The sequence below is a fragment of the Saccostrea echinata genome, unplaced genomic scaffold, assembly GCF_033153115.1.
Source record: "Saccostrea echinata isolate AGI-Se365-2 ecotype Australia unplaced genomic scaffold, CSIRO_AGI_Sech_v1 ptg000016l, whole genome shotgun sequence".
In the NCBI taxonomy this organism is placed as follows: domain Eukaryota; kingdom Metazoa; phylum Mollusca; class Bivalvia; order Ostreida; family Ostreidae; genus Saccostrea; species Saccostrea echinata.
Window position 1 is genome coordinate 1,450,424 of NW_026889765.1, and position 22,827 is coordinate 1,473,250.

Consider the following 22,827-nt stretch of genomic DNA (forward strand, 5'->3'; position numbering starts at 1 on the left):
CCTTTTGCTAACTTATTTTTCAAATAATTTTGTAATTTTTGTTTATAATTTTGTGAATTTTTGCAATTGATTTGTGAATTTCTACTTCATTTCTGTAATTGTCTTGATTTTTTACTAATCTTTTGTCAGTTGTATATTTTCAGGGGATCAGATGAGGGACGACGACAGAAGAGGACTTTGGCCGGCCAAAAGAAGAAGAGGACTGCATTGCCCAGCTATGAGCAGAAAGCAACATTGGCCAGAGTGGTAAGAACATACTGCATTTGTTGCTATTTTGATTCCCTGTTGTTTTTGTTCTAAGTTGATCGAAACATTTAGGGTATTTCTTTAACATCCTGACTCTCTGTGTTGATAGGAGGATGCCTGGATCCCAATGTTAGGGACAACTTCCTTGTTTGTCAGGAGGAGGGTGGGGAGCAGGGAGGGGAATTAACTGCTGACAAGCAGAGAAGAAAAGGTAAGATTCATGTGATGAAATCTATCTTGTGTGGATTTCTTGGGCTATTGTTCAGTTGATATGAAGTCTTAAAATTCATTTGACATCTTGAATTTTGTTTTATTTCAGCAGTAGGCGGTTTGGATGATCTGCAACCCCTGGTGTGGACGAATCTTTCCTCCCAATCAACTGCAGTCATCGTTGGAAGATGCGGTAAGATTTGAGTTCTGCTCGCTGCAAACTTTCCCCACCTTTTACTTGTCAATTGATGTTGACCTGGTTTGGCCTTGACCTCTTGACTTCCTCTGACAGGATGCAGAAGAGAAGGACCCATCCCAAGGAGCAGAAGAGGACCCAGTTCATCAGCCAGAGAGCCTGATAGAGAAGCTTTTTTCATTTATCCCTCTGTCCTCCTTACTCTAACATGACTAACCATCTCCCTTCCCCTTCTCTACTCTCTTATGCCCTTTCCCAAAGTAACAGTGCCCTTTTGCTAACTTATTTTTCAAATAATTTTGTAATTTTTGTTTATAATTTTGTGAATTTTTGCAATTGATTTGTGAATTTCTACTTCATTTCTGTAATTGTCTTGATTTTTTACTAATCTTTTGTCAGTTGTATATTTTCAGGGGATCAGATGAGGGACGACGACAGAAGAGGACTTTGGCCGGCCAAAAGAAGAAGAGGACTGCATTGCCCAGCTATGAGCAGAAAGCAACATTGGCCAGAGTGGTAAGAACATACTGCATTTGTTGCTATTTTGATTCCCTGTTGTTTTTGTTCTAAGTTGATCGAAACATTTAGGGTATTTCTTTAACATCCTGACTCTCTGTGTTGATAGGAGGATGCCTGGATCCCAATGTTAGGGACAACTTCCTTGTTTGTCAGGAGGAGGGTGGGGAGCAGGGAGGGGAATTAACTGCTGACAAGCAGAGAAGAAAAGGTAAGATTCATGTGATGAAATCTATCTTGTGTGGATTTCTTGGGCTATTGTTCAGTTGATATGAAGTCTTAAAATTCATTTGACATCTTGAATTTTGTTTTATTTCAGCAGTAGGCGGTTTGGATGATCTGCAACCCCTGGTGTGGACGAATCTTGCCTCCCAATCAACTGCAGTCATCGTTGGAAGATGCGGTAAGATTTGAGTTCTGCTCGCTGCAAACTTTCCCCACCTTTTACTTGTCAATTGATGTTGACCTGGTTTGGCCTTGACCTCTTGACTTCCTCTGACAGGATGCAGAAGAGAAGGACCCATCCCAAGGAGCAGAAGAGGACCCAGTTCATCAGCCAGAGAGCCTGATAGAGAAGCTTTTTTCATTTATCCCTCTGTCCTCCTTACTCTAACATGACTAACCATCTCCCTTCCCCTTCTCTACTCTCTTATGCCCTTTCCCAAAGTAACAGTGCCCTTTTGCTAACTTATTTTTCAAATAATTTTGTAATTTTTGTTTATAATTTTGTGAATTTTTGCAATTGATTTGTGAATTTCTACTTCATTTCTGTAATTGTCTTGATTTTTTACTAATCTTTTGTCAGTTGTATATTTTCAGGGGATCAGATGAGGGACGACGACAGAAGAGGACTTTGGCCGGCCAAAAGAAGAAGAGGACTGCATTGCCCAGCTATGAGCAGAAAGCAACATTGGCCAGAGTGGTAAGAACATACTGCATTTGTTGCTATTTTGATTCCCTGTTGTTTTTGTTCTAAGTTGATCGAAACATTTAGGGTATTTCTTTAACATCCTGACTCTCTGTGTTGATAGGAGGATGCCTGGATCCCAATGTTAGGGACAACTTCCTTGTTTGTCAGGAGGAGGGTGGGGAGCAGGGAGGGGAATTAACTGCTGACAAGCAGAGAAGAAAAGGTAAGATTCATGTGATGAAATCTATCTTGTGTGGATTTCTTGGGCTATTGTTCAGTTGATATGAAGTCTTAAAATTCATTTGACATCTTGAATTTTGTTTTATTTCAGCAGTAGGCGGTTTGGATGATCTGCAACCCCTGGTGTGGACGAATCTTGCCTCCCAATCAACTGCAGTCATCGTTGGAAGATGCGGTAAGATTTGAGTTCTGCTCGCTGCAAACTTTCCCCACCTTTTACTTGTCAATTGATGTTGACCTGGTTTGGCCTTGACCTCTTGACTTCCTCTGACAGGATGCAGAAGAGAAGGACCCATCCCAAGGAGCAGAAGAGGACCCAGTTCATCAGCCAGAGAGCCTGATAGAGAAGCTTTTTTCATTTATCCCTCTGTCCTCCTTACTCTAACATGACTAACCATCTCCCTTCCCCTTCTCTACTCTCTTATGCCCTTTCCCAAAGTAACAGTGCCCTTTTGCTAACTTATTTTTCAAATAATTTTGTAATTTTTGTTTATAATTTTGTGAATTTTTGCAATTGATTTGTGAATTTCTACTTCATTTCTGTAATTGTCTTGATTTTTTACTAATCTTTTGTCAGTTGTATATTTTCAGGGGATCAGATGAGGGACGACGACAGAAGAGGACTTTGGCCGGCCAAAAGAAGAAGAGGACTGCATTGCCCAGCTATGAGCAGAAAGCAACATTGGCCAGAGTGGTAAGAACATACTGCATTTGTTGCTATTTTGATTCCCTGTTGTTTTTGTTCTAAGTTGATCGAAACATTTAGGGTATTTCTTTAACATCCTGACTCTCTGTGTTGATAGGAGGATGCCTGGATCCCAATGTTAGGGACAACTTCCTTGTTTGTCAGGAGGAGGGTGGGGAGCAGGGAGGGGAATTAACTGCTGACAAGCAGAGAAGAAAAGGTAAGATTCATGTGATGAAATCTATCATGTGTGGATTTCTTGGGCTATTGTTCAGTTGATATGAAGTCTTAAAATTCATTTGACATCTTGAATTTTGTTTTATTTCAGCAGTAGGCGGTTTGGATGATCTGCAACCCCTGGTGTGGACGAATCTTGCCTCCCAATCAACTGCAGTCATCGTTGGAAGATGCGGTAAGATTTGAGTTCTGCTCGCTGCAAACTTTCCCCACCTTTTACTTGTCAATTGATGTTGACCTGGTTTGGCCTTGACCTCTTGACTTCCTCTGACAGGATGCAGAAGAGAAGGACCCATCCCAAGGAGCAGAAGAGGACCCAGTTCATCAGCCAGAGAGCCTGATAGAGAAGCTTTTTTCATTTATCCCTCTGTCCTCCTTACTCTAACATGACTAACCATCTCCCTTCCCCTTCTCTACTCTCTTATGCCCTTTCCCAAAGTAACAGTGCCCTTTTGCTAACTTATTTTTCAAATAATTTTGTAATTTTTGTTTATAATTTTGTGAATTTTTGCAATTGATTTGTGAATTTCTACTTCATTTCTGTAATTGTCTTGATTTTTTACTAATCTTTTGTCAGTTGTATATTTTCAGGGGATCAGATGAGGGACGACGACAGAAGAGGACTTTGGCCGGCCAAAAGAAGAAGAGGACTGCATTGCCCAGCTATGAGCAGAAAGCAACATTGGCCAGAGTGGTAAGAACATACTGCATTTGTTGCTATTTTGATTCCCTGTTGTTTTTGTTCTAAGTTGATCGAAACATTTAGGGTATTTCTTTAACATCCTGACTCTCTGTGTTGATAGGAGGATGCCTGGATCCCAATGTTAGGGACAACTTCCTTGTTTGTCAGGAGGAGGGTGGGGAGCAGGGAGGGGAATTAACTGCTGACAAGCAGAGAAGAAAAGGTAAGATTCATGTGATGAAATCTATCTTGTGTGGATTTCTTGGGCTATTGTTCAGTTGATATGAAGTCTTAAAATTCATTTGACATCTTGAATTTTGTTTTATTTCAGCAGTAGGCGGTTTGGATGATCTGCAGCCCCTGGTGTGGACGAATCTTTCCTCCCAATCAACTGCAGTCATCGTTGGAAGATGCGGTAAGATTTGAGTTCTGCTCGCTGCAAACTTTCCCCACCTTTTACTTGTCAATTGATGTTGACCTGGTTTGGCCTTGACCTCTTGACTTCCTCTGACAGGATGCAGAAGAGAAGGACCCATCCCAAGGAGCAGAAGAGGACCCAGTTCATCAGCCAGAGAGCCTGATAGAGAAGCTTTTTTCATTTATCCCTCTGTCCTCCTTACTCTAACATGACTAACCATCTCCCTTCCCCTTCTCTACTCTCTTATGCCCTTTCCCAAAGTAACAGTGCCCTTTTGCTAACTTATTTTTCAAATAATTTTGTAATTTTTGTTTATAATTTTGTGAATTTTTGCAATTGATTTGTGAATTTCTACTTCATTTCTGTAATTGTCTTGATTTTTTACTAATCTTTTGTCAGTTGTATATTTTCAGGGGATCAGATGAGGGACGACGACAGAAGAGGACTTTGGCCGGCCAAAAGAAGAAGAGGACTGCATTGCCCAGCTATGAGCAGAAAGCAACATTGGCCAGAGTGGTAAGAACATACTGCATTTGTTGCTATTTTGATTCCCTGTTGTTTTTGTTCTAAGTTGATCGAAACATTTAGGGTATTTCTTTAACATCCTGACTCTCTGTGTTGATAGGAGGATGCCTGGATCCCAATGTTAGGGACAACTTCCTTGTTTGTCAGGAGGAGGGTGGGGAGCAGGGAGGGGAATTAACTGCTGACAAGCAGAGAAGAAAAGGTAAGATTCATGTGATGAAATCTATCTTGTGTGGATTTCTTGGGCTATTGTTCAGTTGATATGAAGTCTTAAAATTCATTTGACATCTTGAATTTTGTTTTATTTCAGCAGTAGGCGGTTTGGATGATCTGCAACCCCTGGTGTGGACGAATCTTGCCTCCCAATCAACTGCAGTCATCGTTGGAAGATGCGGTAAGATTTGAGTTCTGCTCGCTGCAAACTTTCCCCACCTTTTACTTGTCAATTGATGTTGACCTGGTTTGGCCTTGACCTCTTGACTTCCTCTGACAGGATGCAGAAGAGAAGGACCCATCCCAAGGAGCAGAAGAGGACCCAGTTCATCAGCCAGAGAGCCTGATAGAGAAGCTTTTTTCATTTATCCCTCTGTCCTCCTTACTCTAACATGACTAACCATCTCCCTTCCCCTTCTCTACTCTCTTATGCCCTTTCCCAAAGTAACAGTGCCCTTTTGCTAACTTATTTTTCAAATAATTTTGTAATTTTTGTTTATAATTTTGTGAATTTTTGCAATTGATTTGTGAATTTCTACTTCATTTCTGTAATTGTCTTGATTTTTTACTAATCTTTTGTCAGTTGTATATTTTCAGGGGATCAGATGAGGGACGACGACAGAAGAGGACTTTGGCCGGCCAAAAGAAGAAGAGGACTGCATTGCCCAGCTATGAGCAGAAAGCAACATTGGCCAGAGTGGTAAGAACATACTGCATTTGTTGCTATTTTGATTCCCTGTTGTTTTTGTTCTAAGTTGATCGAAACATTTAGGGTATTTCTTTAACATCCTGACTCTCTGTGTTGATAGGAGGATGCCTGGATCCCAATGTTAGGGACAACTTCCTTGTTTGTCAGGAGGAGGGTGGGGAGCAGGGAGGGGAATTAACTGCTGACAAGCAGAGAAGAAAAGGTAAGATTCATGTGATGAAATCTATCTTGTGTGGATTTCTTGGGCTATTGTTCAGTTGATATGAAGTCTTAAAATTCATTTGACATCTTGAATTTTGTTTTATTTCAGCAGTAGGCGGTTTGGATGATCTGCAACCCCTGGTGTGGACGAATCTTGCCTCCCAATCAACTGCAGTCATCGTTGGAAGATGCGGTAAGATTTGAGTTCTGCTCGCTGCAAACTTTCCCCACCTTTTACTTGTCAATTGATGTTGACCTGGTTTGGCCTTGACCTCTTGACTTCCTCTGACAGGATGCAGAAGAGAAGGACCCATCCCAAGGAGCAGAAGAGGACCCAGTTCATCAGCCAGAGAGCCTGATAGAGAAGCTTTTTTCATTTATCCCTCTGTCCTCCTTACTCTAACATGACTAACCATCTCCCTTCCCCTTCTCTACTCTCTTATGCCCTTTCCCAAAGTAACAGTGCCCTTTTGCTAACTTATTTTTCAAATAATTTTGTAATTTTTGTTTATAATTTTGTGAATTTTTGCAATTGATTTGTGAATTTCTACTTCATTTCTGTAATTGTCTTGATTTTTTACTAATCTTTTGTCAGTTGTATATTTTCAGGGGATCAGATGAGGGACGACGACAGAAGAGGACTTTGGCCGGCCAAAAGAAGAAGAGGACTGCATTGCCCAGCTATGAGCAGAAAGCAACATTGGCCAGAGTGGTAAGAACATACTGCATTTGTTGCTATTTTGATTCCCTGTTGTTTTTGTTCTAAGTTGATCGAAACATTTAGGGTATTTCTTTAACATCCTGACTCTCTGTGTTGATAGGAGGATGCCTGGATCCCAATGTTAGGGACAACTTCCTTGTTTGTCAGGAGGAGGGTGGGGAGCAGGGAGGGGAATTAACTGCTGACAAGCAGAGAAGAAAAGGTAAGATTCATGTGATGAAATCTATCTTGTGTGGATTTCTTGGGCTATTGTTCAGTTGATATGAAGTCTTAAAATTCATTTGACATCTTGAATTTTGTTTTATTTCAGCAGTAGGCGGTTTGGATGATCTGCAACCCCTGGTGTGGACGAATCTTTCCTCCCAATCAACTGCAGTCATCGTTGGAAGATGCGGTAAGATTTGAGTTCTGCTCGCTGCAAACTTTCCCCACCTTTTACTTGTCAATTGATGTTGACCTGGTTTGGCCTTGACCTCTTGACTTCCTCTGACAGGATGCAGAAGAGAAGGACCCATCCCAAGGAGCAGAAGAGGACCCAGTTCATCAGCCAGAGAGCCTGATAGAGAAGCTTTTTTCATTTATCCCTCTGTCCTCCTTACTCTAACATGACTAACCATCTCCCTTCCCCTTCTCTACTCTCTTATGCCCTTTCCCAAAGTAACAGTGCCCTTTTGCTAACTTATTTTTCAAATAATTTTGTAATTTTTGTTTATAATTTTGTGAATTTTTGCAATTGATTTGTGAATTTCTACTTCATTTCTGTAATTGTCTTGATTTTTTACTAATCTTTTGTCAGTTGTATATTTTCAGGGGATCAGATGAGGGACGACGACAGAAGAGGACTTTGGCCGGCCAAAAGAAGAAGAGGACTGCATTGCCCAGCTATGAGCAGAAAGCAACATTGGCCAGAGTGGTAAGAACATACTGCATTTGTTGCTATTTTGATTCCCTGTTGTTTTTGTTCTAAGTTGATCGAAACATTTAGGGTATTTCTTTAACATCCTGACTCTCTGTGTTGATAGGAGGATGCCTGGATCCCAATGTTAGGGACAACTTCCTTGTTTGTCAGGAGGAGGGTGGGGAGCAGGGAGGGGAATTAACTGCTGACAAGCAGAGAAGAAAAGGTAAGATTCATGTGATGAAATCTATCTTGTGTGGATTTCTTGGGCTATTGTTCAGTTGATATGAAGTCTTAAAATTCATTTGACATCTTGAATTTTGTTTTATTTCAGCAGTAGGCGGTTTGGATGATCTGCAGCCCCTGGTGTGGACGAATCTTTCCTCCCAATCAACTGCAGTCATCGTTGGAAGATGCGGTAAGATTTGAGTTCTGCTCGCTGCAAACTTTCCCCACCTTTTACTTGTCAATTGATGTTGACCTGGTTTGGCCTTGACCTCTTGACTTCCTCTGACAGGATGCAGAAGAGAAGGACCCATCCCAAGGAGCAGAAGAGGACCCAGTTCATCAGCCAGAGAGCCTGATAGAGAAGCTTTTTTCATTTATCCCTCTGTCCTCCTTACTCTAACATGACTAACCATCTCCCTTCCCCTTCTCTACTCTCTTATGCCCTTTCCCAAAGTAACAGTGCCCTTTTGCTAACTTATTTTTCAAATAATTTTGTAATTTTTGTTTATAATTTTGTGAATTTTTGCAATTGATTTGTGAATTTCTACTTCATTTCTGTAATTGTCTTGATTTTTTACTAATCTTTTGTCAGTTGTATATTTTCAGGGGATCAGATGAGGGACGACGACAGAAGAGGACTTTGGCCGGCCAAAAGAAGAAGAGGACTGCATTGCCCAGCTATGAGCAGAAAGCAACATTGGCCAGAGTGGTAAGAACATACTGCATTTGTTGCTATTTTGATTCCCTGTTGTTTTTGTTCTAAGTTGATCGAAACATTTAGGGTATTTCTTTAACATCCTGACTCTCTGTGTTGATAGGAGGATGCCTGGATCCCAATGTTAGGGACAACTTCCTTGTTTGTCAGGAGGAGGGTGGGGAGCAGGGAGGGGAATTAACTGCTGACAAGCAGAGAAGAAAAGGTAAGATTCATGTGATGAAATCTATCTTGTGTGGATTTCTTGGGCTATTGTTCAGTTGATATGAAGTCTTAAAATTCATTTGACATCTTGAATTTTGTTTTATTTCAGCAGTAGGCGGTTTGGATGATCTGCAACCCCTGGTGTGGACGAATCTTGCCTCCCAATCAACTGCAGTCATCGTTGGAAGATGCGGTAAGATTTGAGTTCTGCTCGCTGCAAACTTTCCCCACCTTTTACTTGTCAATTGATGTTGACCTGGTTTGGCCTTGACCTCTTGACTTCCTCTGACAGGATGCAGAAGAGAAGGACCCATCCCAAGGAGCAGAAGAGGACCCAGTTCATCAGCCAGAGAGCCTGATAGAGAAGCTTTTTTCATTTATCCCTCTGTCCTCCTTACTCTAACATGACTAACCATCTCCCTTCCCCTTCTCTACTCTCTTATGCCCTTTCCCAAAGTAACAGTGCCCTTTTGCTAACTTATTTTTCAAATAATTTTGTAATTTTTGTTTATAATTTTGTGAATTTTTGCAATTGATTTGTGAATTTCTACTTCATTTCTGTAATTGTCTTGATTTTTTACTAATCTTTTGTCAGTTGTATATTTTCAGGGGATCAGATGAGGGACGACGACAGAAGAGGACTTTGGCCGGCCAAAAGAAGAAGAGGACTGCATTGCCCAGCTATGAGCAGAAAGCAACATTGGCCAGAGTGGTAAGAACATACTGCATTTGTTGCTATTTTGATTCCCTGTTGTTTTTGTTCTAAGTTGATCGAAACATTTAGGGTATTTCTTTAACATCCTGACTCTCTGTGTTAATAGGAGGATGCCTGGATCCCAATGTTAGGGACAACTTCCTTGTTTGTCAGGAGGAGGGTGGGGAGCAGGGAGGGGAATTAACTGCTGACAAGCAGAGAAGAAAAGGTAAGATTCATGTGATGAAATCTATCTTGTGTGGATTTCTTGGGCTATTGTTCAGTTGATATGAAGTCTTAAAATTCATTTGACATCTTGAATTTTGTTTTATTTCAGCAGTAGGCGGTTTGGATGATCTGCAACCCCTGGTGTGGACGAATCTTGCCTCCCAATCAACTGCAGTCATCGTTGGAAGATGCGGTAAGATTTGAGTTCTGCTCGCTGCAAACTTTCCCCACCTTTTACTTGTCAATTGATGTTGACCTGGTTTGGCCTTGACCTCTTGACTTCCTCTGACAGGATGCAGAAGAGAAGGACCCATCCCAAGGAGCAGAAGAGGACCCAGTTCATCAGCCAGAGAGCCTGATAGAGAAGCTTTTTTCATTTATCCCTCTGTCCTCCTTACTCTAACATGACTAACCATCTCCCTTCCCCTTCTCTACTCTCTTATGCCCTTTCCCAAAGTAACAGTGCCCTTTTGCTAACTTATTTTTCAAATAATTTTGTAATTTTTGTTTATAATTTTGTGAATTTTTGCAATTGATTTGTGAATTTCTACTTCATTTCTGTAATTGTCTTGATTTTTTACTAATCTTTTGTCAGTTGTATATTTTCAGGGGATCAGATGAGGGACGACGACAGAAGAGGACTTTGGCCGGCCAAAAGAAGAAGAGGACTGCATTGCCCAGCTATGAGCAGAAAGCAACATTGGCCAGAGTGGTAAGAACATACTGCATTTGTTGCTATTTTGATTCCCTGTTGTTTTTGTTCTAAGTTGATCGAAACATTTAGGGTATTTCTTTAACATCCTGACTCTCTGTGTTGATAGGAGGATGCCTGGATCCCAATGTTAGGGACAACTTCCTTGTTTGTCAGGTGGAGGGTGGGGAGCAGGGAGGGGAATTAACTGCTGACAAGCAGAGAAGAAAAGGTAAGATTCATGTGATGAAATCTATCTTGTGTGGATTTCTTGGGCTATTGTTCAGTTGATATGAAGTTTTAAAATTCATTTGACATCTTGAATTTTGTTTTATTTCAGCAGTAGGCGGTTTGGATGATCTGCAACCCCTGGTGTGGACGAATCTTGCCTCCCAATCAACTGCAGTCATCGTTGGAAGATGCGGTAAGATTTGAGTTCTGCTCGCTGCAAACTTTCCCCACCTTTTACTTGTCAATTGATGTTGACCTGGTTTGGCCTTGACCTCTTGACTTCCTCTGACAGGATGCAGAAGAGAAGGACCCATCCAAAGGAGCAGAAGAGGACCCAGTTCATCAGCCAGAGAGCCTGATAGAGAAGCTTTTTTCATTTATCCCTCTGTCCTCCTTACTCTAACATGACTAACCATCTCCCTTCCCCTTCTCTACTCTCTTATGCCCTTTCCCAAAGTAACAGTGCCCTTTTGCTAACTTATTTTTCAAATAATTTTGTAATTTTTGTTTATAATTTTGTGAATTTTTGCAATTGATTTGTGAATTTCTACTTCATTTCTGTAATTGTCTTGATTTTTTACTAATCTTTTGTCAGTTGTATATTTTCAGGGGATCAGATGAGGGACGACGACAGAAGAGGACTTTGGCCGGCCAAAAGAAGAAGAGGACTGCATTGCCCAGCTATGAGCAGAAAGCAACATTGGCCAGAGTGGTAAGAACATACTGCATTTGTTGCTATTTTGATTCCCTGTTGTTTTTGTTCTAAGTTGATCGAAACATTTAGGGTATTTCTTTAACATCCTGACTCTCTGTGTTGATAGGAGGATGCCTGGATCCCAATGTTAGGGACAACTTCCTTGTTTGTCAGGAGGAGGGTGGGGAGCAGGGAGGGGAATTAACTGCTGACAAGCAGAGAAGAAAAGGTAAGATTCATGTGATGAAATCTATCTTGTGTGGATTTCTTGGGCTATTGTTCAGTTGATATGAAGTCTTAAAATTCATTTGACATCTTGAATTTTGTTTTATTTCAGCAGTAGGCGGTTTGGATGATCTGCAACCCCTGGTGTGGACGAATCTTGCCTCCCAATCAACTGCAGTCATCGTTGGAAGATGCGGTAAGATTTGAGTTCTGCTCGCTGCAAACTTTCCCCACCTTTTACTTGTCAATTGATGTTGACCTGGTTTGGCCTTGACCTCTTGACTTCCTCTGACAGGATGCAGAAGAGAAGGACCCATCCCAAGGAGCAGAAGAGGACCCAGTTCATCAGCCAGAGAGCCTGATAGAGAAGCTTTTTTCATTTATCCCTCTGTCCTCCTTACTCTAACATGACTAACCATCTCCCTTCCCCTTCTCTACTCTCTTATGCCCTTTCCCAAAGTAACAGTGCCCTTTTGCTAACTTATTTTTCAAATAATTTTGTAATTTTTGTTTATAATTTTGTGAATTTTTGCAATTGATTTGTGAATTTCTACTTCATTTCTGTAATTGTCTTGATTTTTTACTAATCTTTTGTCAGTTGTATATTTTCAGGGGATCAGATGAGGGACGACGACAGAAGAGGACTTTGGCCGGCCAAAAGAAGAAGAGGACTGCATTGCCCAGCTATGAGCAGAAAGCAACATTGGCCAGAGTGGTAAGAACATACTGCATTTGTTGCTATTTTGATTCCCTGTTGTTTTTGTTCTAAGTTGATCAAAACATTTAGGGTATTTCTTTAACATCCTGACTCTCTGTGTTGATAGGAGGATGCCTGGATCCCAATGTTAGGGACAACTTCCTTGTTTGTCAGGAGGAGGGTGGGGAGCAGGGAGGGGAATTAACTGCTGACAAGCAGAGAAGAAAAGGTAAGATTCATGTGATGAAATCTATCTTGTGTGGATTTCTTGGGCTATTGTTCAGTTGATATGAAGTCTTAAAATTCATTTGACATCTTGAATTTTGTTTTATTTCAGCAGTAGGCGGTTTGGATGATCTGCAACCCCTGGTGTGGACGAATCTTGCCTCCCAATCAACTGCAGTCATCGTTGGAAGATGCGGTAAGATTTGAGTTCTGCTCGCTGCAAACTTTCCCCACCTTTTACTTGTCAATTGATGTTGACCTGGTTTGGCCTTGACCTCTTGACTTCCTCTGACAGGATGCAGAAGAGAAGGACCCATCCCAAGGAGCAGAAGAGGACCCAGTTCATCAGCCAGAGAGCCTGATAGAGAAGCTTTTTTCATTTATCCCTCTGTCCTCCTTACTCTAACATGACTAACCATCTCCCTTCCCCTTCTCTACTCTCTTATGCCCTTTCCCAAAGTAACAGTGCCCTTTTGCTAACTTATTTTTCAAATAATTTTGTAATTTTTGTTTATAATTTTGTGAATTTTTGCAATTGATTTGTGAATTTCTACTTCATTTCTGTAATTGTCTTGATTTTTTACTAATCTTTTGTCAGTTGTATATTTTCAGGGGATCAGATGAGGGACGACGACAGAAGAGGACTTTGGCCGGCCAAAAGAAGAAGAGGACTGCATTGCCCAGCTATGAGCAGAAAGCAACATTGGCCAGAGTGGTAAGAACATACTGCATTTGTTGCTATTTTGATTCCCTGTTGTTTTTGTTCTAAGTTGATCAAAACATTTAGGGTATTTCTTTAACATCCTGACTCTCTGTGTTAATAGGAGGATGCCTGGATCCCTTGACCTCTTAAATTCCACTGACAGGGTGCAGAATAGAAGGATCAATCCCAAGGAGCAGAAGAGAAGGACCTAAGCCAAGTGGTAAAGAAGAAGGGCCCATCCTAAGGAGCAAAGGTGAAGGACCCAACCCGAGGAGCAGAGGAGAAGGACCCATCCTACGGAACAGAAGAGGTGGACCAATTCCTATGAGCAGCAGAGAAGGACCCATCTTAAGGATTAGAAGAGAAGAAACCATCCTAAGGACCAGAAGAGAATGACTCATCCCAAGGAGAAGAAGAGAGGACCTCTCAAAGAGCAGACTAGAAGGACCCATCCAGAGAAACAGAAGAGAAGGACCCATCCCAAGGAGTAGAAGAGGACCCAGTTAATTATCTGCGGGTGGGTTAGAAGTAGGGAATATAATTTGGCAAATAACAGACAAGAAGGTTAGATTCATATAAGAACAGTTCTATTGTCATAGGAAATTAAAAGGGGGGGGGGGGCTGGGTTTGCTTTTGAGACAAAATTGTAAATCGTATTGAGCTATAAAAGAAATTGTTTATTATAGTATTCCTTTGACCCTTTGTTTGCAGTATTCATGAATCATTTGACCCTTGGTTTATTTTCTTTGCTAGCAGAAGCAACCTTGGCCGACCTAGATTCCTTATTGAGGAGTAGTATGTCTTGAACTCAACTGCAGCAATCATTGGAAGATGCAGAATATTTAGGCTGGGATATTGGTCATAGAGGTACTAAGTCCAGTCAACAGAAGATGGAGAGTCCATTGCCCAGCTATGACCAGCAGAAAATATTGGCCAATGTGGTAAGTAACAATTTGCTCTTTTGAATCCCTCGCTTTAATTGTAATTTGATCAATGCAGCAAGTAATAGTATTACTCCGTTCTTACTTTTTGTGTCAGCAGGAGAATGGTTTAGCAAGTTTCAATCCCAGTGTAAGATACGACTCCAGTATTTGTCAGCAGGAGCTTTAAGATAAGGGATCGATTGTTGCAAACCATGGACAAAAGGGTAAGATTCATGTCATAATGCCAGTACTCTCTAGATTTTTTGTGGGCTCATCCATACTATATTGAGATTGTTTCTCTACTTTTATTGAGCAGTTTAAGATAAACCTCTATCCAGAATCCTTAAGAGAAGAATCTCACCTGAAAGCAAGAGTGCTGAGCGTTTCGGGATAGACTGCTGTAAACCCTAGGATGATGGTAAGATGCGATGTGCCAATCCAGTATTCTGTTGATTTTCATCATTTTTTCCACTTTACAAGCGTAAGGAATTCTTTTACTATTTGATATTTTTTATTAATTGGTCAGGGTTAGATCTAGTGTAGTGCTAGTGTAGATCCCGAGACAAGCTGGTGACTTTCATCTGACAGAAAGTGTGCAAAATGTTTGAGGGAACAAAAGCAGCCAACTCAAGAATTGATGGTAAAATATTTTATATTTAGATGTGCTTCTGGCTCTCTGAAGACTTATAGCTCTCCAAGTGTCAAGAACATCCTTTTTCCTTAGACCTATAGATGTTCTTTGTTCATACATACAGGGTTGGGCTGGTTTTCATTCTCAAAAGAAGAGCATACAGTAACCTACCAGAAAAAAGTTCAGGGATTGGCTGTGACCAATTCAAGACATGATGTAAGACACAACGGCACATCTTGGACTGTCTGACTTTTTTTTAGCTCACCTAAGCCAAGTTTTAATGATCAAAATTTGTTGTTTTCAGCGTTGTCATCATTCTTTTCTTTGTAAACTTTTTACAATTTCATCTTTTCTCGAGAACGTATAGAAATTTCATGGAAATCTCTCCCCGAAATATTAGGCTCCAAATTGTCAAATTACTACAAAAATGCCCTCAAGTATAGTTTAAATTGAAATTTGTGTAAATATTTGCCCTTTAAATCTTGATGAAGCTGACTCCAGTTTTGTGAAAAAAGTAGTTTAGAAAAAAAGAACAAACTTTGGCTCAGAAAAAAATTTCAATGACATTCATGTGATTGTAAAAGCCTTTGGACCTCTAAATTTGGCATTGTTTTCTCAAATGCATTGGTTGATTTTATATTGTTGAAACACAGTGCCTTACTTGTTTTTATTTTCATAGGTACTGAAGTCTATAAAATATCACTTTTTTTACTTTTCATTTGTTAAACCGACATTTTTTTATTTGATAGAACACATTCTATGAATCATCTGAGCTGTCTTGATATCTGTGGAAGAAAGAAAGTTGCGCAACACATCAAAATAAATTCAAGTTGTGGATCATTAGAAATGAAAGGAGAGACATTTGTTGTTGAAGGAGATATAGAACTCTATTCTGAACAAGTGTGAAGGATTAGTGACCTTGTATTATGGATCTGTGACCTTATGTGAAGGATCTGTTATCTACATGTAGTGTGAAAATAAGTGACCTTGTATGAAAGTTCTGTGAACTTGTGTGAAGGACTTTGACCTTTTGTGAAGATATCTGTGACCTTATGAAAAGGTTATGTTGCCTTGTATAAAGGATCTCTAACCTTGTGTGAAGGATCTGTGACCTTTTGTGAAAGATCTGTGACCTTATGTGAAAGATTTGTTATCAAGTCTGAAGGATCTGTGACATTATGTGAAGGATCTGTGACCTTGCATGAAGGATCTGTGACCTTATGTGAAGGATCTGTGACCTTGTGTAAAGGACCTGTGATCTTATGTGAAGGATTTTTGACCTTGAAGGATCTGTGACCTTATGTGAAGGATCTGTGACCTTTTGAGAAGGATCTGTGCATTTTCCACCTTTATTCTTTCCTTTCTTTTGTTGATGTTTTGAACCAAAAAACTTATGTACTATCATCACCCCCAGCAGTAATTTCCTTGTTACACCAGTGTAGTATTGACCAGTTTATAAATCCATCAAATGAATGTATGTCTTGCATTCACCCTTAGACTTGCATTAATTTTTTGCCTTGGACACGTGTGAATTTTTATCCCTGTTCTCCCTGGGAAGTTTTTAATGTTAGTGATTATACTCTAACCTTTGATGTTTAATACTGATTGGGAAGTTTAGGATGAGTGCAGTATAACAATTTTTTGTGTTACGTAGTATTAGGAAAAATTAATTGCCCAAACAACATGTAAACAATGTTACGGAAATGTTTTGTTACTAAGTTTTAGTTATTTAGGCTACAGCCAAAAAAAATTCAGAATATATCGCATGGGCAAACATTCGATTATAGAAGGGGTATTATCAAATGGTCACTTTCTAGTGAACACTATCCTGAGAAAGTCCAGTTTTTTATCAAAATAAATTTATGTCTATATTGCAAAATCCATAATTCTTGAAAATATTGTCTCATAAATAAATAGAGTGAGGTTCCGCCACTCAAATTTTTGCTTACTCTGCATTTTGCCGCGGTTCACAGGTTTCCATCATTTTTTCAAATTTTGAAATATTTTGTTTTTAATATATGGTTTTTCCTGGGCGGCAGAGGAGGCTTATTTTATTTTTGGATGCATTTTAATGTGCATTTTGTTATGAATATGCAATGCTGTATGAAAACTGCTTTGTTTGCATGTTATTTTCTTTGAAAAATAAACCTGGCCTAAACCTGCATGGTGCTCTGTAATGCAATTTAAGGGTTTTTAATAACCGTTTATATAGGCATCAAGTGTAGTGAAGAGACTGGTCATCTTAATTCATTATATGTGTGTTTTATGTCTATTTGTTTTGACATTAAAATTCATATACAATGTATGATGTACTACTTATAATAAGTGACATCTGCTTTCTAAAATCTTTTCAGAGTTATATGCATAACAGTAGCCATTATTTTCAAATATTCTTTTCAAAGTACATGTTCATGTAATAACATGTAAATTCAATATTCATGTTAATCTTCACAAATTATGAAAACAAATAAACAACATTGAATAACATGTAAATCTGAGTACTTTTTTTATTGCAGCCATCTTAGAGAGTTTTGTAGTGAAATGTTATTGGAACTTTATATACTTATCAAATATAAAACATAACTGCTATAATTCTTCATGTTCATGATGTGATAACAAATAAACAGTAACTAATATAAATCCAGGGGTTTTTTTTCTCTGTATTGCAGCGATCCGAGAGAGTACTTTGCAATGACTTTGGGAAATATATAGTTATCAAACTTGACACTGACATATACTGTTACTCTTTACTTTGTGCTGTACTGTTAAATGAAATTTGGGCTTTTTCCTTCCTTTAATTTCCCCTCCTTCCTATTGTAGCCAATTAATTGAATTAATTAATTAAGATACATGTATCTTTTTTTCAAATTAGTCCTTTGAATTTAAGATATCAAGTTATTTGATGCATTACACAACAGTTCAATTAGAGATATCTTCAAAAATTCAAGATAATTTTCAATTCTGAATTAATTTACAAATTACTTCATTAATTGTTCATATATAACTTTAATTCATTTGCAGAGTTATCTGCACTCAATGATTGAATTTGTTGCTTTCTTCCAATGAATTAACAAATTCAACAACAGAATTAATCAATTATAATTAATTATTAGGGATGGCAATCGAATACAGAATTGCTTATCGGTTAACCGCAAGACGTTCCGACCGATTAACCGGTTAGTCATATCGTATCAAAATACTCATTTTTTGACTTTTTTTATGTATTTGTATTTATATACACAAGAAGACTGAAAGAGAGACGTGGTTAGAAGTTAGAAACATTCTGCTCATTATCTTGATCAGGAAACTATATGTACATATAAATTATTTTATTTCAATTTCAATAGTTAGACAAGAAAAAAAATAAGAAAACCATGAATCTTGCATGAGAAATCAGACACAGAAATATATCTTTCCAGCGCAGATGTCGCACAAATTCATTCTTCATTGTCACAGTAATCAACACTTTGTCCGAACTTTAACTTATACAATGTTTTTCTAATACTCGTAATATAATAGAGAACGGCAAAAGATCGATACGTATACATACTCATTAAAAGTGCTCAATGGAGATTATGTAAAATCAAAAGTATTACGGGAGGGCAAGGGTACCAAAACAATGTTTTTAAAAACAGTAATTAATACTTCACAAACTGATCAATTATTACCTCGCGATCTCAATCCGGAGAGCCATAATTACCTCCAAATCAGCTTAATAAGATGTGTTAAAACGCTGAACTATCAACTTTTATGCAGATATTTCCTTTCTTAAAAATGAAATTTAAGAAAATTGCGTTCAATTTTACATATCTTAAATTTTCCGACTAACCGATTGCAGATTTTCTAATCGATTACCATCGTTCCGATCGATTAATCGATTATAACCGGTTACAAATTGCCATCTCTATTAATTATAGAAAGCAATAATGCAATAAATGCACACAATATATATCTTATTATTTTCTCTTTAATTTGTTTAAAAAATTGAGGAGTTATGCTGATGACAAACCAGGCTTGGCTAATGGTGATGATGTCTTCAATTAAATTCAAAATTCCATTAATTCTGCAATGATGCATTCATCAATTCCTTTAAAGAGAGCGCCACTTACAAAAATTATATATATATATATATATATATATATATATATATATATATATATATATATATATATATATATATATATATATATATATATATATATATATATATATATATATTTATATATATATATATATGTATGTATGTATGTATGTATGTATATCTTAATTTAATTGTTAGCAGCTTAATTGTTGCATGCTGCTATGGAATTTCATATACGACAGCCAACTGCTTACTGCCAACTGTCAGCTACTTACTGCCAACTGCCACTGCTCATAGATGATACTGCCTGTTTTGTTATTTTTAATATCCCTAATACAAATGGTTGAATAAACTATTGCTATGATAGCAAGAATAATATAATAATTACAAAAATTAAACGGTGAAGGCTAGGAAGGAATTAATAGGAGGAAGGAGTATTTCTTCTTAAATATAAACCATTAATCCCCACATTTCCTTGCAGGGAATTTTTTTTTTGACAGGGGAGAAATTAAGGCTTATATAACGTCAAAGGGGGGGGGGGGTAGTAGGATCCTTGATAATATTTTTGGTAAAAGCATTTTTAAAACCAGAAATACTTTTGAAAACTTATAATACGAGGCATTAATTCTACTCTATGTAAAAACAGTTGACCTTAGGTAAAGGGGGGCACAACCCAACAGAAATCCCTTGACAAGTAATAAAAAAGGTCACAGGCATCTTTATTGAGGAAGCGCTAGTGTATAGTTTATTGCCCCCCCCCCCCCCCCAACAGTGTTTTTACAGATCTACATGCAACATTACCCATTTAAAAGATTTAAATAAGACACCTATTAAAAACTTCACAAACACAGATGCCCTTTCATAGGGTAAAAAGAAGCAATAAAAGATATTACTGGATATTTTACCTTAGGCAAAAATTATGTTGTTATAATTTTCATTAATATTTCTAGTATAAATACATGTACATATACCAACAAATGCTAACCCCAAGACCCTACTAAAAGTTTGTTCTTTTGTCGTAAGTGACCCCTGTCTCTTTAACTAAAGGACCCCCCTCGTCAAAACAGCTATTGAATTATTTGCCTGCAAGGAAATGTGGGAATTAGATTTTTTGTTTTTAAGAGTAAATACTCTTTCTTTCGATTTATTACTCTTTTCTCGCCTTCACAGCTCCTATATCTGCTATTTTTCATCATTGTAAAAAAAACTACACACGCTAAATATCGATTTAATTCTAAAACCAGTGTCAAAAAGTTAATTGCTTTTATTTACAACTCATTTCATAAATGGGTAGGGGTTATCATTTGAAATCAGGCTTTAAAACATGACCAGATTTTCAAATATTCATGGAAATAGATAAACATTCCTTTAATCATTTTATAAAGGGGGGGGGGGGTAGAAAATTTTATCAACTTAGATCAGGCTTTAAAACATAACCAGATTTTCAAATACCCATGGAAATGGATAAATACGAGGGTTGTTCGGAAAGTTTGTGGACTATGCCAATCTTCGTTATACTATCTTCAAGAAATTTAAAATGAGCACATTATCATATGTAAAAATATTTATTTTGTTTAAGTGTGAAGTTTCATTCCATGTGATTTAATAGAATTCATGTTATTTAATTTTAAAATCAACATGTTTTGTAACCACGGAGCAAACTCAACAACACTGTAACGTCAAAAACATACCGACATGAGGTTCTCAAAAACACTATCCCTATACATTATTGCCCAATACCAGTGCACTCATTAAAAACGTTTCTCTATCACTTGAAATCTATTTTGCTAACAATTGTCCCAGTAGCATTATTTTGTTTGTCAATGTTATATTTTTTTCACTGCATAAGAAGCGCCAAACTCTTAGCATGACGTTACAAACTTTTCAATGTTTTTGAGAAGATTTTTACAGATAATCCGTTTTCTCAGAGATCACCATCGTCTAAGCGGAGTAGTCTATCATTCAAATACAGCTTGTACCATGTACACACACATGCATGGCTCGCTTTTGACATTTTTCCTTCTTCCTCCGGCATTTTCAAAGTTTTTTTATGGAGTTTTCCAGAGTACAACACAAAATTGTATGGATAACTGCTGCACCGTGACGTTCTACGATGTCATCTTTTTTTTTGGCTTTTCAATGAGGACTACCTATCATCTGATTTCTTTTCAACGAAGCAAAATATTAAGTCATAATTTGGAATTAGAAGAGATGAAACAATTCTTAATTTGAACCTGTTGAATTTTTCCGATTTTGTTTTATTTTACGGAAGATATGACCTCAGACATTATTTAGTCTCTTGATTGTAAATTACAAAATTTTGACCTGCTCCGTGATCCAATTTTCGCTTTTTATTAAGTCTAAAGAAGTTTGAAATAAACCATGATATTTTAAAAAATTTTGTTACACATCATTTACATTTACTGTTGAAATAGTTCTTCCAACTTTGGATAAAATATGACGTTAAGTAAAAAAGTTATGACGGTAGTCCACGAACTTTCCGAATTTAAAACAATAATCGATTTATTTACCGACTCTGCATTTAATTAACATTCACAGTTTATAATTAATTTAACTATGGAAACATGAGGTTATTCAAGTTCAAAACCGGTGAAAATTTTAATTTGAAAATAAATAACATATGTCATGTTAATCTACACTCAATCTCGTATTTTTTATTTTTTAGCTCAGATACACATGCATGAATAAATTCCGTGATAGCAAGAATATTACAATAATAAGAAAAATTGGCGGATTCAGGAATTTTGAATGGGTGAAGGCGAGGAAGGAATTAATAGTAGGAAGGAGTATTTTTACATTCCTTGCAGGCAAATAATTTAATAGCTTTTTTGACACGGGGGATTGAAGGCTTATATAACGTCAGAAAGGGGGTGGTGGTGTAGGATCCTGGGGCCCGTTTCATCAAAAGTCGTAAATTTAAGACCTAACTTGGGTGTACTTCCGGGGCTTACGCCAAAATTTAGTCGGGCGTAATTTGCGTTTCACGAAGTAGCGTAAGACTAGTCGTAAACAATACGCTTAGTCTCAGGACTAAGTCCTTGACAACGCTGCATTGCACATGCGCAAAAAACATAAACGTACGCATTGTCTACAATTCAACATACAGTGTTGTTCTACATACATTGTACACAATACGGTCACGTGTACATTAGCTTAATGAAAAATTACATGAACTTTTAGGGACCTTATAGAAAACATGCATTTTAAATCTACTTATTATAAAATATTAACTACTTACAACATACCATGTATGATTAAACTCCAAAATTAAAGGTCTAAGAAACGAAATAAATGTTCTTGTAAATGTATTAATATTTATTTTGGAATATTTGCTCCCCCCCCCCCCCGGCTCACCCCTCGATTTCGATACAGGTAGAGAGAGAGAGATTCCGTTACAATTGTATATACTTGTAAATATATCTAACTGGGCATATGACTAAGAATCGATAAAATAATACAAATATGCATCATCAGGAAAAAATAAAGACTTTTTTTTATTTCTTCTATGACATTACCTTGTACACCATTCCGTTTGTTCCTAAAAATTGTAGTATTTCTTTTTTAAAATGCGGATTCTTTTTATTTTTCCCGAAAAGGAAAGGCAAAAACCATGGATATTCATTTTGAAAATTTCAGAAATTCAGCATTCATTGTTTCAACATGAATATATTGTCATACATGGGAGTAATAATCGTAAAATAACAGTCATTTCCGAGTCAAGTTTCTCTGATAGCTGATTCTCAGAATCTACCGAGTGACTTTGTTGACCCCTAGTCCCTTAGGTAAAATCCTCTCTAATTTGTATTCAATATCAGGAAAAAATTACTTTCAAGCCACTGGAATCTTTTTCGTCTTTTGAACGTTAACAACTTTTTCTGGACGCAGGTGCAGGTCCGTCATTTTTTTTGTCGTCGGAGAGGGGGAGGGGCACAGTCATCAGTAAACAAAAATTCCATCTGAGAAACTTGTTGACAAGCTAAATATCGTAATTTTCTTTCCCAAACCCGAAAATCTTATTGCAGGGGGGAG

At 37.8% G+C, this 22,827-nt stretch overlaps 1 protein-coding gene and 2 long non-coding RNA genes across 4 annotated transcripts in view; 2 read left to right on the top strand and 1 right to left on the bottom strand.

Moving 5' to 3' along the window:
• Window positions 1-22,827, bottom strand: part of LOC133188326 (uncharacterized) — a 226,155-nt gene that overhangs the window by 71,126 nt on the left and 132,202 nt on the right. The window lies entirely within an intron of this gene.
• On the top strand, window positions 13,296-14,455 carry LOC133188795 (uncharacterized). Of its 2 annotated transcripts, none has more exons than XR_009721316.1 (4): window positions 13,296-13,659; window positions 13,896-14,083; window positions 14,184-14,289; window positions 14,382-14,455. It is a non-coding gene; the product is annotated as an uncharacterized LOC133188795 (long non-coding RNA). The 2 variants fall into 2 exon arrangements; XR_009721317.1 differs by having other exon boundaries at window positions 13,899-14,083.
• LOC133188794 (uncharacterized) lies at window positions 14,455-17,104 on the top strand. Its single transcript, XR_009721315.1, has 4 exons — window positions 14,455-14,483; window positions 14,592-14,705; window positions 14,821-14,912; window positions 15,446-17,104. It is a non-coding gene; the product is annotated as an uncharacterized LOC133188794 (long non-coding RNA).